The sequence below is a fragment of the Bufo gargarizans genome, chromosome 3 (assembly GCF_014858855.1).
Source record: "Bufo gargarizans isolate SCDJY-AF-19 chromosome 3, ASM1485885v1, whole genome shotgun sequence".
In the NCBI taxonomy this organism is placed as follows: domain Eukaryota; kingdom Metazoa; phylum Chordata; class Amphibia; order Anura; family Bufonidae; genus Bufo; species Bufo gargarizans.
In genome coordinates this window covers 149,695,308-149,714,244 of record NC_058082.1, presented here as the reverse complement: position 1 = coordinate 149,714,244, position 18,937 = coordinate 149,695,308, and the positions used below count along the sequence as shown (strand labels likewise).

Sequence of the window (18,937 nt, the reverse complement as noted above, 5' to 3'; positions counted from 1 at the left end):
TTTGCCCTTTAATACTGAGGGAAAGTAATTAGTAACTATATATAAACTAGCACGTTAAATGGTATTGTGGCAGCAGTTCAACAAGATGCACGTGGAGGTTACACTCAACCTGCTCTGTCCCTGCGGTTCCCTAAGATCTTTCCACAGTGTATAAAAACTATCCCTATGATCTCCTTACACTTTACCTGCACTGTCCCTGCACTCTCTGTATCCAATATTCTATAATTAAAATATAAAAGCACTGGGGGCACTCGATATCTGGCTATATGGATCGCTAAATACGTTTATTATTAATACCACAACATAAAACGCCAAGCTAAAATAAATACAATACATATGATAAATGCAATAAAATACAATAAATAACTACTAGGCTAAAAAATCCAAGGCTACAATGCTGCTACTGTGACCAACAATATGTAAACACAATAGTTCACTGGTATATCTCTCAATAGTGATAGTAATAATAATCTTGCACTTAATCAGAGTCCTTCTCCATTCATTTAATTTCCAACCTGTGTTCACAATCTGAATGTTGAATTAATAGCGATGTGTAAGTAGTCAATTTGCTGTATGCAACAGAGTAAGTGTTGGTACTTTACCACTCTCCGCTCGTGTTCGGTCTTATCATCTCGAGACTGGTTCTTTCTCTTGTGGCCTGCCAGGACCTAAGTGGGGTCCCACGTGGCGGAGGCAGTTAGCAGAGCATATCCTCTAGGTCCTAGCTTCTTCATCGCTCTGCTACAATAGTAAATATACTCAGTGTGCCGAACTTCTTAATTTCTGAATATCCACACACTACCCTTATATTGGGGCCACTCAGGTGGGGTCTAGGTTCTTTACTTTCTTTACCAAACGCGTTTCGGGGCTACGACATGCCCCTTCCTCAGTGGTTAGGCAGTAAATGAACTGGTTTCCTTTTATAGGGTAAATATCTGTTAACGCAATGTTCGCTGGGATTGTCAGAAGTCTTCAAACCATGGATTTTGGATCTAGGTTCTGATTCTTCTATGATTCCATCTTTCCCTATATGTTACTCGTATGTTTTACTCTCTTCGTTGAGCCTAATACATATTGTATAAAATTATATAAAATTCACATAAAATCCACATAAGAATGTATTCAAATAAAATACAGTTCTTAACATGTTCCATATATCTCTATTTATACAGTACAGACCAAAAGTTTGGACACACCTTCTCATTCATGACTATGAAAATTGTAGATTCACACTGAAGGTATCAAAACTATGAATTAACACATGTGGAATTATATACATAACAAAAAAGTGTGAAACAACTGAAAATATGTCATATTCTAGGTTCTTCAAAGTAGCCACCTTTTTATTTGATTACTGCTTTGCACACTCTTGGCATTCTCTTGATGAGCTTCAAAAGGTAGTCACCTGAAATGGTTTTCACTTCACAGGTGTGCCCTGTCATGTTCAATAAGTGGGATTTCTTGCCTTATAAATGGGGTTGGGACCATCAGTTGCGTTGTGGAGAAGTCAGGTGGATACACAGCTGATAGTCCTACTGAATAAACTGTTAGAATTTGTATTATGGCAAGAAAAAAGCAGCTAAGTAAAGAAAAACAAGTGGCCATCATTACTTTAAGAAATGAAGGTCAGTCAGTCTGAAAAATTGGGAAAACTTTGAAAGTGTCGCCAAGTGCAGTCACAAAAACCATCAAGCGCTACAAAGAAACTGGCTCACATGCGGACTGCCCCAGGAAAGGAAGACCAAGAGTCACCTCTTCTGCGGAGGATAAGTTCATCCGAGTCACCAGCCTCAGAAATCGCAGGTTAACAGCAGCTCAGATTAGAGACCAGGTCAATGCCACACAGAGTTCTAGCAGCAGACACATCTCTAGAACAACTGTTAAGAAGAGACTGTGTGAATCAGGCCTTCATGGTAGAATATCTGCTAGGAAACCACTGCTAAGGATACGCAGGAAGCAGAAGAGACTTGTTTGGGCTAAAGAACACAAGGTATGGACATTAGACCAGTGGAAATCTGTGCTTTGGTCTGATGAGTGCAAATTTGAGATCTTTGGTTCCAACCACCGTGTCTTTGTGTGACACAGAAAAGGTGAATGGATGGACTCTACATGCCTGGTTCCCACCGTGAAGCATGGAGGAGGAGGTGTGATGGTTTGGGGGTGCTTTGCTGGTGAAACTGTTGGAGATTTATTCAAAATTGAAGGCATACTGAACCAGCATGCCTACCACAGCATCTTGCAGCGGCATGCTATTCCATCCGGTTTGCGTTTAGTTGGACCATCATTTATTTTTCAACAGGACAATGACCCCAAACACACCTCCAGGCTGTGTAAGGGCTATTTGACCATGAAGGAGAGTGATGGGGTGCTGCGCCAGATGACCTGACCTCCACAGTCACCGGACCTGAACCCAATCGAGATGGTTTGTGGTGAGCTGGACCGCAGCGTGAAGGCAAAAGGGCCAACAAGTGCTAAGCATCTCTGGGAACTCCTTCAAGGTGCAGCACCTGAGGGGTTAATTGTGCAGATCACAGCCCCCTGTAAGAGATCAGGTGCTGCCAGGAAGCAGGGGGCTGTTATGTCCACAGTTCTCAGTATATTCTAACTTGAAGCGTCCCCATCACTATGGGAACGCCTCTGTGTTAGAATATACTGTTGCATCTGAGTTTTCACGATCTAACTCAAATCCAATGGTATATTCTAACATAGAGGCGTTCTATGGAGTATTGTGCTCAGTATTGGAGACCATATCTCCAGAAGGATATTGATACTTTAGAGAGAGTTCAGAGAAGAGCTACTAAACTAGTACATGGATTGCAGGACAAAACTTAGCAGGAAAGATTAAAGGACCTTAACATGTATAGCTTGGAAGAAAGACGAGACAGAGGGGATATGATAGAAATTTTTAAATACATAAAGGGAATCAACAAGGTAAAAGAGGAGAGAATATTTAAAAGAAGAAAAACTTCTACAAGAGGACATAGTTTTAAATTAGTGGGTAAAGGTTTAAAAATAATATCAGATAGTATTACTTTACTGAGAGAGTAGTGAATGCATGGAATAGTCTTCCTGCAGAAGTGGTAGCTGCAAATACAGTGAAGGAGTTTAAGCATCCATGGGACAGGCATAAGGCCATCCTTGATATAAGATAGGGCCAGGGGCTATTCATAGTGTTCAGTATATTGGGCCGACTAGACAGGCCAAATGGTTCTTATCTGCTGACATATTCTATGTTTCTATGTTTCTATATCACATCTGTAGAGTCACATGTTAAATCTTCTTTAATGTCTAGACTAAATGTATTCTGTGTAGCCTGTACTTTCATTGTTTTCTTTGGGAAGGAGCTTAATTTACAATTGGAGCATCGTCCACACCTATGAAATCATTTGAATGTTAACCAATTCTGTCTATTTACAGGCATCTTATTTTTTACAGACAGGGCAACTTTGAGTCCCAAATTAGGGACTTTGATATATGAAATTTGTGGTATATTGGTCAATTGGGGTCCTATAACTTTGTCGTTTAGTAAGTGGTACCAATGTTTGTTAATCATTTTCTCTATCATTCTGTATTGAGGGTTGTATGGCAGAATCATTCTAATAGTTTAATCTTGTTCTCTCTATTAGAAAGTAAAACATATGAATAACATATAGGGAAAGATGGAGTCACAGTAGAAACAGAACCTAGATCCGAAATCCATGGTTTGAAGACTGCTGACAATGCCAGCAAACATTGCGATAACTGACATTTACCCTATAAAAGGAAATCATTTCATTTACTGCCTAACCACTGAGGAAGGGGCATGTCGTAGCCCTGAAACACGTTTGGTAAAGACAGTAAAGAACCTGAACCCCACCTGTGTGGCCCCAATATAGAGGTAGTGTATGGATATCCAGAAATTAAGAAGTTCGGCACACAAGTATATTTACTATTGCAGTGGAGCGGTGAATAAGCTAGGACCTAGAGAATATGCTCTGCTACCTGTCTCCGTTACGAGGAGACGGCCGGATCACATGGGACCCCGCGTAGGTCCTGGCATGCCACAAGCGAATGAACCAGTCTCGAGACGTGAAGACCGAACAAAGCTGAGAGTGGTAAAGTACCAACACTTATGCTGCTATCTACTTGTTGCATACACCAAATTGACTGTGTACACATCGCTATTGAGTAAACATTCAGATTGTGAACACAGGTTGAAAATGAAATGAAAGGAGGAGGACTCTGATTAAGTGCAAGATTATTATTCTATCACTATTGAGAGATATACCAGTGAACTATTGTGTTTACATATAGTTGGTCGCAGTAGCAGCATTGTAGCCTTGGATTTATTAGCCTAGCAGTTATTTATTGTATTTATTATAGTTATTGTATTTATTTTAGCTTGGCGTTTTATGATATGGTATTTAGAATAAACATATTTAGCGATCCATATAGCCAGATATCAAGTGCCCCCCGTGCTTTTATATTTCAGTGTGTTTGTGGTACAGGCATAGGGTGAGCCAGTGGGGTGCGCATCGTCTCTATATCCGGTTTGATAGGTGAGCCACTTACTATCCAGTTTTTTCCAATATTCTATAATTAAAAGCTTCCGGGAACAATGTCCCTAGTGCATTAGAGTTTGTTGCATCTTTCCCTAAGCTCAGCTCACAGTGAAATGGTGAAGACCGCACAGGATGAGGCTTTTAATAGGCCTGTGACATCACAGGGCATGGCCATCCCCTGATTGGCTACCTGTTGGAATTATGGTCTATATTGCGTTCCTGGGCTTTTTACTTTTGCTTTGTAACACAAGCAGCAGCCATTTTAGAAAAAAAATCTGATTTGTTACCACAAAGCGCATGGAAGTTCTAATAAATTTTTCCCTAAACTTCGGATTGAATTCCACTTCAAATGTTTCCATTTGCTCAACACTAATATTAATAAATATTATCCCTGCTGTAACTATGGTTTTCTTTCTATACTGCTTGTTTTAGAAAATAAAAATATATATCAAATAATTATATTATATAATAGAAAAAATATAAGATAACATATCATCTTGCACATTTCTTTTCATGTAGAGAAAGATAAAAGGTATCTATCAGTGATTCCAGTGTTTTCTTCTTTGTTAGTACCTTGAATGATTCACCTGAACACAATGAAGATATGAAATAGGAACACATGGTTCATAAGAGGTATTTTGGAAAAAAATGAATTATTTTCAGCACACATGAACATGCCCTTGAACTTTACAAAACTTTAACATAGTCATAGTGAAGTATAGTAAATGATAGTGGTGTCATAAGGGAATCATGAATATAAATGTACACATATACACATACATATTTGTGTACAAAATTGTTTGTAGATACGTTGGGAACTAAAGCATAGTGTTTATAGTGCACAGAATGTCTCCCCTATAAGACATAAACAAAAACAAAAAATCTAATTGACTTCACAATTACAATTTCCTTCTAACATACTAGTTAAAACAAAACAACTGAAAAGCTACAGTAGCTGCAGCTGATAAACAAATTGGACTCTACAGGTCATCATATTTTCTCTACAACTTAGCTTTCAACTGTAAATTGAATTTTATCTGAATATTATCAAACACACGCCATGATGTTAATATATATATATATATATATATATATATATATATTTTTTTTTTTTTTTTTTAAATCTACACCTGTTGCTATTTTAACTTTTTAACTTTTATTTTTATTTTTTTCACTCTTTGACTTGTTATATATTATTAATGCTATAACTGGTGATAGAAGCCCTTAAATGTCTACAAAAAAAAAAAAAATACCACACAGATTACTTTATTTAAAGTAATGGTAAATTAGAATAAACTCAAAATATTGAAGGAAACTTGTGTACTTGGTGTACTTTCCTATTCCCATATTTATTGTTTTAGATATTTTTTTTTACATGACAGTGTGAAAGGAAGGTGTATTTTATCATTAAAGGGCATGGCTTAAGATAAAACAATGAACAGCAATCTTCTAGCAAAAAAGAAAAGTAAATCAACTAACTGGTGGTATAAGCTTAGACTAGAAATTTACAGATTTACCAAATATATTATTCAGCCTGGGCCATTTTGAAAAACCTAGTGCATCTTCTAAATGTCTAGCCTAAGTTTACACTCTCTAAACATAAGACAGCATTAGTAAATTTGTCTCATGGTGTTTTAACCTGATTGACAAATACATATTTAATCTGCACAGTCTACTAATTATAAATTGTTCTGAAAACGCACCGCATACTCATCACATGCTGAGTAGAGTTGAGCGAACACCTGGATGTTCGGGTTCGAGAAGTTCGGCCGAACATCCCGGAAATGTTCGGGTTCGGGATCCGAACCCGATCCGAACTTCGTCCCGAACCCGAACCCCATTGAAGTCAATGGGGACCCGAACTTTTCGGCACTAAAAAGGCTGTAAAACAGCCCAGGAAAGAGCTAGAGGGCTGCAAAAGGCAGCAACATGTAGGTAAATCCCCTGCAAACAAATGTGGATAGGGAAATGAATTAAAATAAAAATTAAATAAATAAAAATTAACCAAAATCAATTGGAGAGAGGTTCCATAGCAGAGAATCTGGCTTCCCGTCACCCACCACTGGAACAGTCCATTCTCAGATATTTAGGCCCCGGCACCCAGGCAGAGGAGAGAGGTCCCGTAACAGAGAATCTGTCTTCATGTCAGCAGAGAATTAGTCTGCATGTCATAGCAGAGAATGAGGCTTCACGTCAGCCACCACTGCAACAGTCCATTGGCATATATTTAGGCCCAGCACACACACAGGCAGAGGAGAGAGGTCCCGTAACAGAGAATCTGGCTTCATGTCAGCAGAGAATCAGTCTGCATGTCATAGCAGAGAATCAGGCTTCACGTCAGCCACCACTGCAACAGTCCATTGTCATAAATTTAGGCCCAGCACCCAGGCAGAGGAGAGAGGTCCCGTAACAGAGAATCTGGCTTCATGTCAGCAGAGAATCAGTCTTCATATCATAGCAGAGAATCAGGCTTCACGTCACCCACCACTGTAAGAGTCAATTTTCATAAATTTAGGCCCAGAACCCAGGCAGAGGAGAAAGGTCCCGTAACAGACAATCTGGCTTCATGTCAGCAGAGAATCAGTCTTCATATCATAGCAGAGAATCAGGCTTCACGTCACCCACCACTGTAAGAGTCAATTTTCATAAATTTAGGCCCAGAACCCAGGCAGAGGAGAAAGGTCCCGTAACAGACAATCTGGCTTCATGTCAGCAGAGAATCAGTCTTCATATCATAGCAGAGAATCAGGCTTCACGTCACCCACCACTGTAAGAGTCAATTTTCATAAATTTAGGCCCAGAACCCAGGCAGAGGAGAAAGGTCCCGTAACAGACAATCTGGCTTCATGTCAGCAGAGAATCAGTCTTCATATCATAGCAGAGAATCAGGCTTCACGTCACCCACCACTGTAAGAGTCAATTTTCATAAATTTAGGCCCAGAACCCAGGCAGAGGAGAAAGGTCCCGTAACAGACAATCTGGCTTCATGTCAGCAGAGAATCAGTCTTCATATCATAGCAGAGAATCAGGCTTCACGTCAGCCACCACTGCAACAGTCCATTGTCATAAATTTAGGCCCAGCACCCAGGCAGAGGAGAGAGGTCCCGTAACAGAGGATCTGGCTTCATGTCAGCAGAGAATCAGTCTGCATGTCATAGCAGAGAATGAGGCTTCACGTCAGCCACCACTGCAACAGTCCATTGGCATATATTTAGGCCCAGCACACACACAGGCAGAGGAGAGAGGTCCCGTAACAGACAATCTGGCTTCATGTCAGCAGAGAATTAGTCTGCATGTCATAGCAGAGAATGAGGCTTCACGTCACCCACCACTGCAACAGTCCATTGGCATATATTCAGGCCCAGCACCCAGGCAGAGGAGAGAGGTCCCGTAACAGAGGATCTGGCTTCATGTCAGCAGAGAAACAGTCTGCATGTCATAGCAGAGAATCAGGCTTCACGTCAGCCACCACTGCAACAGTCCATTGTCATAAATTTAGGCCCAGCACCCAGGCAGAGGAGAGAGGTCCCGTAACAGAGGATCTGGCTTCATGTCAGCAGAGAATCAGTCTGCATGTCATAGCAGAGAATCAGGCTTCACGTCAGCCACCACTGCAACAGTCCATTGTCATAAATTTAGGCCCAGCACCCAGGCAGAGGAGAGAGGTCCCGTAACAGACAATCTGGCTTCATGTCAGCAGAGAATTAGTCTGCATGTCATAGCAGAGAATCAGGCTTCATGTCAGCCACCACTGCAACAGTCCATTGGCATATATTTAGGCCTAGCACACAGGCAGAGGAGAGGTTCATTCAACTTTGGGTAGCATCGCAATATAATGGTAAAATGAAAATAAAAATAGGATTGAATGAGGAAGTGCCCTGGAGTCCAATAATATATGGTTATGGGGAGGTAGTTAATGTCTAATCTGGACAAGGGACGGACAGGTCCTGTGGGATCCATGCCTGGTTCATTTTTATGAACGTCAGCTTGTCCACATTGGCTGTAGACAGGCGGCTGCGTTTGTCTGTAATGACGCCCCCTGCCGTGCTGAATACACGTTCAGACAAAACGCTGGCTGCCGGGCAGGCCAGCACCTCCAAGGCATAAAAGGCTAGCTCTGGCCACGTGGACAATTTAGAGACCCAGAAGTTGAATGGGGTCGAACCATCAGTCAGTACGTGGAGGGGTGTGCACACGTACTGTTCCACCATGTTAGTGAAATGTTGCCTCCTGCTAACACGTTGCGTATCAGGTGGTGGTGCAGTTAGCTGTGGCGTGTTGACAAAAGTTTTCCACATCTCTGCCATGCTAACCCTGCCCTCAGAGGAGCTGGCCGTGACACAGCTGCCTTGGCGACCTCTTGCTCCTCCTCTGCCTTGGCCTTGGGCTTCCACTTGTTCCCCTGTGACATTTGGGAATGCTCTCAGTAGCGCGTCTACCAACGTGCGCTTGTACTCGCGCATCTTCCTATCACGCTCCAGTGCAGGAAGTAAGGTGGGCACATTGTCTTTGTAGCGTGGATCCAGCAGGGTGGCAACCCAGTAGTCCGCACAGGTTAAAATGTGGGCAACTCTGCTGTCGTTGCGCAGGCACTGCAGCATGTAGTCGCTCATGTGTGCCAGGCTGCCCAGGGGTAAGGACAAGCTGTCCTCTGTGGGAGGCGTATCGTCATCGTCCTGCCTTTCCCCCCAGCCACGCACCAGTGATGGACCCGAGCTGCATTGGGTGCCACCCCGCTGTGACCATGCTTCATCCTCATCCTCCTCCACCTCCTCCTCATCCTCGTCCTCCTCGTCCTCCAGTAGTGGGCCCTGGCTGGCCACATTTGTACCTGGCCTCTGCTGTTGCAAAAAACCTCCCTCTGAGTCACTTCGAAGAGACTGGCCTGAAAGTGCTAAAAATGACCCCTCTTCCTCATCCTCCTCCTCCTCCTCCTGGGCCACCTCCTGTTCCATCATCGCCCTAAGTGTTTTCTCAAGGAGACATAGAAGTGGTATTGTAACGCTGATAACGGTGTCATCGCCACTGGCCATGTTGGTGGAGTACTCGAAACAGCGCAACAGGGCACACAGGTCTCGCATGGAGGCCCAGTCATTGGTGGTGAAGTGGTGCTGTTCTGTAGTGCGACTGACCCGTGCGTGCTGCAGCTGAAACTCCACTATGGCCTGCTGCTGCTCGCACAGTCTGTCCAGCATGTGCAAGGTGGAGTTCCACCTGGTGGGCACGTCGCATATGAGGCGGTGAGCGGGAAGGCCGAAGTTACGCTGTAGCGCAGACAGGCGAGCAGCGGCAGGATGTGAACGCCGGAAGCGCGAACAGACGGCCCGCACTTTATGCAGCAGCTCTGACATGTCGGGGTAGTTGTGAATGAACTTCTGCACCACCAAATTCAGCACATGCGCCAAGCAAGGGATGTGCGTCAAATTGGCTAGTCCCAGAGCTGCAACGAGATTTCGCCCATTATCACACACCACCAGGCCGGGCTTGAGGCTCACCGGCAGCAACCACTCGTCGGTCTGTTGTTCAATACCCCGCCACAACTCCTGTGCGGTGTGGGGCCTGTCCCCCAAACATATGAGTTTCAGAATGGCCTGCTGACGTTTACCCCGGGCTGTGCTGAAGTTGGTGGTGAAGGTGTGTGGCTGACTGGATGAGCAGGTGGAAGAAGAGGAGGAGGAAGCCGAGAAGGAGGAGGTGGCAACAGGAGGCAAAGAATGTTGCCCTGCGATCCTTGGCGGCGGCAGGACGTGCGCCAAACAGCTCTCCGCCTGGGGCCCAGCTGCCACTACATTTACCCAGTGTGCAGTTAGGGAGATATAGCGTCCCTGGCCGTGCTTACTGGTCCACGTATCTGTGGTTAGGTGGACCTTGCTACAGATGGCGTTGCGCAGTGCACACTTGATTTTATCGGATACTTGGTTGTGCAGGGAAGGCACGGCTCTCTTGGAGAAGTAGTGCCGGCTGGGAACAACATACTGTGGGACAGCAAGCGACATGAGCTGTTTGAAGCTGTCTGTGTCCACCAGCCTAAATGACAGCATTTCATAGGCCAGTAGTTTAGAAATGCTGGCATTCAGGGCCAGGGATCGAGGGTGGCTAGGTGGGAATTTACGCTTTCTATCAAATGTTTGTGAGATGGAGAGCTGAACGCTGGCGTGTGACATGGTTGAGACGCTTGGTGACGGAGGTGGTGGTGGTGGTGTTGGTGGTACATCCCCTGTTTGCTGGGCGGCAGGTGCCAACGTTCCTCCAGAGGCGGAGGAAGAGGCCGAGGCGGCAGCAGCAGAATAGGCCGAGGCGGCAGCAGCAGAAGAGGTAGCAGGGGGAGCCTGAGTGACTTCCTTGGTTTTAAGGTGTTTACTCCACTGCAGTTCATGCTTTGCATGCAGGTGCCTGGTCATGCAGGTTGTGCTCAGGTTCAGAACGTTAATGCCTCGCTTCAGGCTCTGATGGCACAGCGTGCAAACCACTCGGGTCTTGTCGTCAGCACATTGTTTGAAGAAGTGCCATGCCAGGGAACTCCTTGAAGCTGCCTTTGGGGTGCTCGGTCCCAGATGGCGGCGGTCAGTAGCAGGCGGAGTCTCTTGGCGGCGGGTGTTCTGCTTTTGCCCACTGCTCCCTCTTTTGCTACGCTGTTGGCTCGGTCTCACCACTGCCTCTTCCTCCGAACTGTGAAAGTCAGTGGCACTACCTTCATTCCATGTGGGGTCTAGGACCTCATCGTCCCCTGCATCGTCTTCCACCCAGTCTTGATCCCTGACCTCCTGTTCAGTCTGCACACTGCAGAAAGACGCAGCAGTTGGCACCTGTGTTTCGTCATCATCAGAGACATGCTGAGGTGGTATTCCCATGTCCTCATCATCAGGAAACATAAGTGGTTGTGCGTCAGTGCATTCTATGTCTTTCACCGCTGGGGAAGGGCTAGGTGGATGCCCTTGGGAAACCCTGCCAGCGGAGTCTTCAAACAGCATAAGAGACTGCTGCATAACTTGAGGCTGAGACAGTTTCCCTGGTATGCATGGGGGTGATGTGACAGACTGATGGGGTTGGTTTTCAGGCGCCATCTGTGCGCTTTCTGCAGAAGACTGGGTGGGAGATAATGTGAACGTGCTGGATCCACTGTCGGCCACCCAATTGACTAATGCCTGTACCTGCTCAGGCCTTACCATCCTTAGAACGGCATTGGGCCCCACCATATATCGCTGTAAATTCTGGCGGCTACTGGGACCTGAGGTAGTTGGTACACTAGGACGTGTGGATGTGGCAGAACGGCCACGTCCTCTCCCAGCACCAGAGGGTCCACTAACACCACCACGACCATGTCCACGTCCGCGTCCCTTACTAGATGTTTTTCTCATTGTTATGGTTCACCACAACAACAAATATATTATTTGGCCCAATGTATTGTATTCAAATTCAGCGGGATATAAATTTGAGGCCTAGTATTTAGGCGCTGGGTGACCGGTATGGATTTAGTGACAGAATTAGACTTGGAAATGCACAGAAGCGTGTGTGTGAAGTTATTCTGAATGACCCAATGTGCACCTTGAATATTATATACCCTTTTTGGGATAGATTTCAAATAGCTCTGATATAGCAGGAACCACTAAATTATGAAATTGCTAAATTGGGAATTGTACTTCAACCCAGAACAAAAAATCTGCTTTGACGGGCACTAAATAACTTTCCCAGCTACAACAGGACAGCGGTAACGAGAGATTTAGAGGGATTTAAATTTGAGGCCTAGTATTTAGGCGCTGGGTGACAGGTATGGGTTTAGTGACAGAATTAGACTTGGAAATACACAGTAGCGGGTGTGTGTGAAGTTATTCTGAATGACCCAATGTGCACCTTCAATATTATATACCCTTTTTGGGATAGATTTCAAATAGCTCTGATATAGCAGGAACCACTAAATTATGAAATTGCTAAATTGGGAATTGTACTTCAACCCAGAACAAAAAATGTGCTTTGACGGACACTAAATAACTTTCCCAGCTACAACAGGACAGCGGTAACGAGAGATTTAGAGGGATTTAAATTTGAGGCCTAGTATTTAGGCGCTGGGTGACAGGTATGGGTTTAGTGACAGAATTAGACTTGGAAATGCACAGAAGCGTGTGTGTGAAGTTATTCTGAATGACCCTATGTGCACCTTCAATATTATATACCCTTTTAGGGATAGATTTCAAATAGCTCTGATATAGCAGAAACCACTAAATTATGAAATTGCTAAATTGGGAATTGTACTTCAACCCAGAACAAAAAATGTGCTTTGACGGACACTAAATATCTTGCCCAGCAACAACAGTACAGCGGTGGGTAACGAGAGATTTAGAGGGATTTAAATTTGAGGCCTAGTATTTAGGCGCTGGGTCACCGGTATGGATTTAGTGACAGAATTAGACTTGGAAATGCACAGAAGCGTGTGTGTGAAGTTATTCTGAATGACCCTATGTGCACCTTCAATATTATATACCCTTTTAGGGATAGATTTCAAATAGCTCTGATATAGCAGAAACCACTAAATTATGAAATTGCTAAATTGGGAATTGTACTTCAACCCAGAACAAAAAATGTGCTTTGACGGACACTAAATATCTTGCCCAGCAACAACAGTACAGCGGTGGGTAACGAGAGATTTAGAGGGATTTAAATTTGAGGCTTAGTATTTAGGCGCTGGGTCACCGGTATGGATTTAGTGACAGAATTAGACTTGGAAATGCACAGAAGCGTGTGTGTGAAGTTATTCTGAATGACCCTATGTGCACCTTCAATATTATATACCCTTTTAGGGATAGATTTCAAATAGCTCTGATATAGCAGAAACCACTAAATTATGAAATTGCTAAATTGGGAATTGTACTTCAACCCAGAACAAAAAATGTGCTTTGACGGACACTAAATATCTTGCCCAGCAACAACAGTACAGCGGTGGGTAACGAGAGATTTAGAGGGATTTAAATTTGAGGCCTAGTATTTAGGCGCTGGGTCACCGGTATGGATTTAGTGACAGAATTAGACTTGGAAATGCACAGAAGCGTGTGTGTGAAGTTATTCTGAATGACCCTATGTGCACCTTCAATATTATATACCCTTTTAGGGATAGATTTCAAATAGCTCTGATATAGCAGAAACCACTAAATTATGAAATTGCTAAATTGGGAATTGTACTTCAACCCAGAACAAAAAATGTGCTTTGACGGACACTAAATATCTTGCCCAGCAACAACAGTACAGCGGTAACGAGAGATTTAGAGGGATTTAAATTTGAGGCCTAGTATTTAGGCGCTGGGTGACAGGTATGGGTTTAGTGACAGAATTAGACTTGGAAATACACAGTAGCGGGTGTGTGTGAAGTTATTCTGAATGACCCAATGTGCACCTTCAATATTATATACCCTTTTAGGGATAGATTCCGAATAGCTCTGATATAGCAGGAACCACTAAATTATGAAATTGCTAAATTGGGAATTGTACTTCAACCCAGAACAAAAAATGTGCTTTGACGGACACTAAATATCTTGCCCAGCAACAACAGTACAGCGGTAACGAGAGATTTAGAGGGATTTAAATTTGAGGCCTAGTATTTAGGCGCTGGGTGACAGGTATGGGTTTAGTGACAGAATTAGACTTGGAAATACACAGTAGCGGGTGTGTGTAAAGTTATTCTGAATGACCCAATGTGCACCTTCAATATTATATACCCTTTTAGGGATAGATTCCAAATAGCTCTGATATAGCAGGAACCACTAAATTATGAAATTGCTAAATTGGGAATTGTACTTCAACCCAGAACAAAAAATGTGCTTTGACGGACACTAAATATCTTGCCCAGCAACAACAGTACAGCGGTAACGAGAGATTTAGAGGGATTTAAATTTGAGGCCTAGTATTTAGGCGCTGGGTGACAGGTATGGGTTTAGTGACAGAATTAGACTTGGAAATACACAGTAGCGGGTGTGTGTGAAGTTATTCTGAATGACCCAATGTGCACCTTCAATATTATATACCCTTTTTGGGATAGATTTCAAATAGCTCTGATATAGCAGGAACCACTAAATTATGAAATTGCTAAATTGGGAATTGTATTTCAACCCAGAACAAGAAATGTGCTTGAACGGACACTAAATAACTCGCCCAGCTACAGCACTAGGGACAGATTTAGCTGGATATAAATTTGAGGCCTAGTATTTAGGCGCTGGGTGACCGGTATGGATTTAGTGACAGAATTAGACTGGGATATGGCCAAAAAATAAACAGACTATTGCTGGTTAAATGCACTTGGTGTGACAGCTTCACCCTGATGTAGGCTTTAGCCAAAAAACAACCACACCATTGAGGGTTAAATGCACTTGGTGACAGGCGCAGCTTGCCCCTGATTTTGTATATGGCCAAAAAATGAACAGACTATTGCTGGTTAAATGCACTTGGTGTGACAGCTTCACCCTGATGTAGGCTTTAGCCAAAAAACAACCACACCATTGAGGGTTAAATGCACTTGGTGACAGGCGCAGCTTGCCCCTGATTTTGTATATGGCCAAAAAATGAACAGACTATTGCTGGTTAAATGCACTTGGTGTCACAGCTTCACCCTGATGTAGGCTTTAGCCAAAAAACAACCACACCATTGAGGGTTAAATGCACTTGGTGACAGGCGCAGCTTGCCCCTGATTTTGTATATGGCCAAAAAATGAACAGACTATTGCTGGTTAAATGCACTTGGTGTGACAGCTTCACCCTGATGTAGGCTTTAGCCAAAAAACAACCACACCATTGAGGGTTAAATGCACTTGGTCGCAGCTTGTGCTGGCGCACCACAAGACACAAAATGGCCGCCGATCACCCCAGAAAAATGAGACTGACAAACGGTCTGTGCAGCCTAAAAACAGTGAGCAATTGAGGATCAGCAGCTCAATGATCCACAGCTGCAGATCGATCAGTTAATCAAGTCCTTTGGAGGAGTTAATCTGCCTAATCTCGCCCTACTGTCGCAGCCGCAACCTCTCCCTACGCTAATCAGAGCAGAGTGACGGGCGGCGCTATGTGACTCCAGCTTAAATAGAGGCTGGGTCACATGGTGCTCTGGCCAATCACAGCCATGCCAATAGTAGGCATGGCTGTGATGGCCTCTTGGGGCAAGTAGTATGACGCTTGTTGATTGGCTGCTTTGCAGCCTTTCAAAAAGCGCCAAGAAAGCGTCACAAAAGCGCCAAGAAAGCGACGAACACCGAACCCGAACCCGGACTTTTACGAAAATGTCCGGGTTCGGGTCCGTGTCACGGACACCCCAAAATTCGGTACGAACCCGAACTATACAGTTCGAGTTCGCTCATCCCTAATGCTGAGGAAGAAAATCGCTGATGTAGTCATTTTCATTCAAAATTATCAGTGTAGGCTCAGATGAACATACAGTAAAGATGCATGCTATGATAAATACTAGTACTAGTGTTGAGCACAAATATTTGAAAAGCAAATTTTTATCTCAAATATTACCACTTTGAGAATTCGCTAATATTTTGAATATAGTGCTATATATCCGTTATATCGAATATTCATCATTTTTTCCGTCTGAATGCGATTCCTCCTTGCTTCTTGCTTGTGGGCCAATGAGTCATTGGCCCTCAAGCAACTTAAGCAGGGAGGAATCATGACTTCAGATGGAAAAAAATGATGAATATTCTAAAAATGAATATCTATCTAGCCACCCATCCATATATTACATTGTACTTTTTCTTAAGTAACTAAAAATGATATATGATTTTGTTTCTTGATGATCTGGTGTACACTGGCTAAACAATACTGTATGCATTTATATCATACCTCAAATTGTATTTTAAACAAATAAATTTGCCATGCCATAAAGGCTAAATTTATTCACTTGCTTCTTAGCTACCCACTTTCTAAGAAATGTTCTCTTCTAGATTACTTTTAAGGTTTGGAATGCTAGTGACTGACAGGGGAATCAAGGTAAATGTCAAAAGTATTTCATGAATCCTTGTAGAATAAAGAACACTTGTCAGTGTCATGTGTGTCAGCGTTCAAATCTCTGTAGGAATACATAAAGAGAATATAGATTGAATAATGTTTAAATTACAGCTTATATACCTTTATGAAGTGCTGTCCATAAACTCAGTGATCAATAAGAAGTTTGATGCGTCAGCATAAGGCCCATTACCCATTATTCATTAATATGAACCTGTCAATATTATTTTCCTCAAAATGTGTTAAATACAGAAAATGAGAACATAATCAAAGTAATGTATTATTTATGAAGAGAAAAATGACATAGGATTGCCAGGATACATACAATAGGTAACATACATTTCCAGCTTGACAAAGGAAAAGAAGACTTCATAGGCAACACAACTCATACTTGTGTGCTTTACACAGCAGTATTTTAGTTAGTATTGTTTTAAATTGTGTTTCACTGTACAACCCATTGAAAACGAATGTGTCTTCAGTGGAGGACATGCATATTGATATATTGCATCCAAACCCGCATGCTATGATTTTACTTTTAGCACTATATAATATGTGCCCCATTGTAATTTGCATAATGTATATTATTTTGTGGTATCGATCCTGAAAACACCTGAACATTTTAAAGGAGTTTTCTAGTTTGCGTCAACATGATTTAAAATAATCATATATGAAGGATGTTGACATTTTGTAATGTAGTTTTTTACCAATATTGCTCTTACAAGACATTAAGCCTGTTACAATAACAGGCACTAGAACAGTAGTGCTTAAATATTAGTAGGAACAGTCTATATAAATAGCAAAGGAAATCAACCACATTGAATTTCTTGTTTTATTTTTGTTCTTGTCAAAACTATTTTGTCAAGAAGTCAAAATAATAATAAAAATAAAATGGAAATGTATATATCACAATACAGTAAGTATATTTATTATTGCCTTAGTGTAAAACTTTGTAATAATCTGCAATATACAATATCTGAAGCAGATATTCAGGAAAAATGTTATTTTTTTATGTCTTGAAAATTGTCTAAAATTTCTTTATAGACAACATTTCTTGTAAACATTCTGTTTGAATTTGGCAACAGTTTGCCTTGTTCAGGGCCATCTACAACCTTTACAACAACATCTGGAAAAAAATCTAACTCTTGATAAAGCAACATATAACTGACTGTTGCTGAATACTGGTTCTGGCAAGTAAATGCCAACTTTTTCTAAGGTTTGCCCCTGAGCTTTATTAATTGTCATAGTAAAGGCCTAATGTAACTGGAAATTGTCACCTTCTTAAGTTAAATGGTAAATTAGTAGAGGATGGAGCTAAATCAATACAGGGAATAAAGACCATGTCCCCTTCAGCTGAACCTGTTATTATTTTAGCAATAATGAGGTTTCTTTTCAAGTCTTTAACAAAGGGGCGGGTTCCATTGCACAATCCTCTTTTGGTGTTTATATTCTTAAGGAGCGTAATTATTGCTCCCTTTTAAGGTTCAGCTTATGCCTTGGCATTCCTGTTGGATTTAGCTCATCAAGAAACTCAATAGGATATTTCTGCATATCTTCCTCAGTTGAGTCATCAATTGAGTTTGAGCTGAGGAATGTCATAGTATCTCCTTCTAAAATGTTTAGCACCTCTTCACTTATGCTCTCATCATCAGCGTTCTTCTGGCAAATAATACATTTTTTTGTTATATTTGAGACATCAGCAACTAAAATTATTTGACAACTGGAAATAATTATTTGACAATATTTCCTGTACATACATTTTTTGAAGGGATTTCAATTATGTCTTCGGGCAAACTGGCAATGTGTGGTGTATCACCATTGCCAACATGGATCAACCAATTGCTAAATTTAGTGTCAACTGAACGGATATGGTTAGTAAGGTTAAGTATTTGGAAGTTTTGCAACTAGTTTATTATACTTTATACATGCTTCTGCAATTTTTGTCCAGTCACCATGAGGAACCACTGGAACTGTTTGCCAAAAATCTCCACCAAGCAATAAAACTTTTCCTCCAAAGGGTTTGTGGTTATCCATCATTTCTTTTAGCAGTTTGTCGACCACTGTAAGAGCAATATACGGGGCCATTGTACACTCATCCCAAATGAGTACTGTAGATGATCTCAAATTTCATCATCAGCAGAATTAAGACGCATATTTGATATTGACTTTTTAACTATCAGAACAGGTAATGTGAACTGAGAGTGGTATGTTCTTCGACCCTCAAGAAGATTGGCTGCTATACCTGTTGAGGCTACAGGGAGTGCCATGTTACCTTCTCCACGAACTGTGCTCAGAAGAGTTTTGTAAATATAGGTTTAACCACTACCGCCTGGACCATCCCAAAAAAAAACTATGGTTGCAAAGGTTGTCAATTTTGCTTGCAGACAATATTTTTATAAAGCTGTTTTATTGTT

The 18,937-nt window shown here is 42.2% G+C and overlaps 1 pseudogene; it reads left to right on the top strand.

Annotated features, from left to right (window-relative positions):
* The window catches only part of LOC122931451, a 128,944-nt pseudogene extending 111,272 nt beyond the window's left edge, over positions 1 to 17,672 (top strand).
* The last annotated feature ends 1,265 nt before the right edge of the window (positions 17,673 to 18,937 follow it).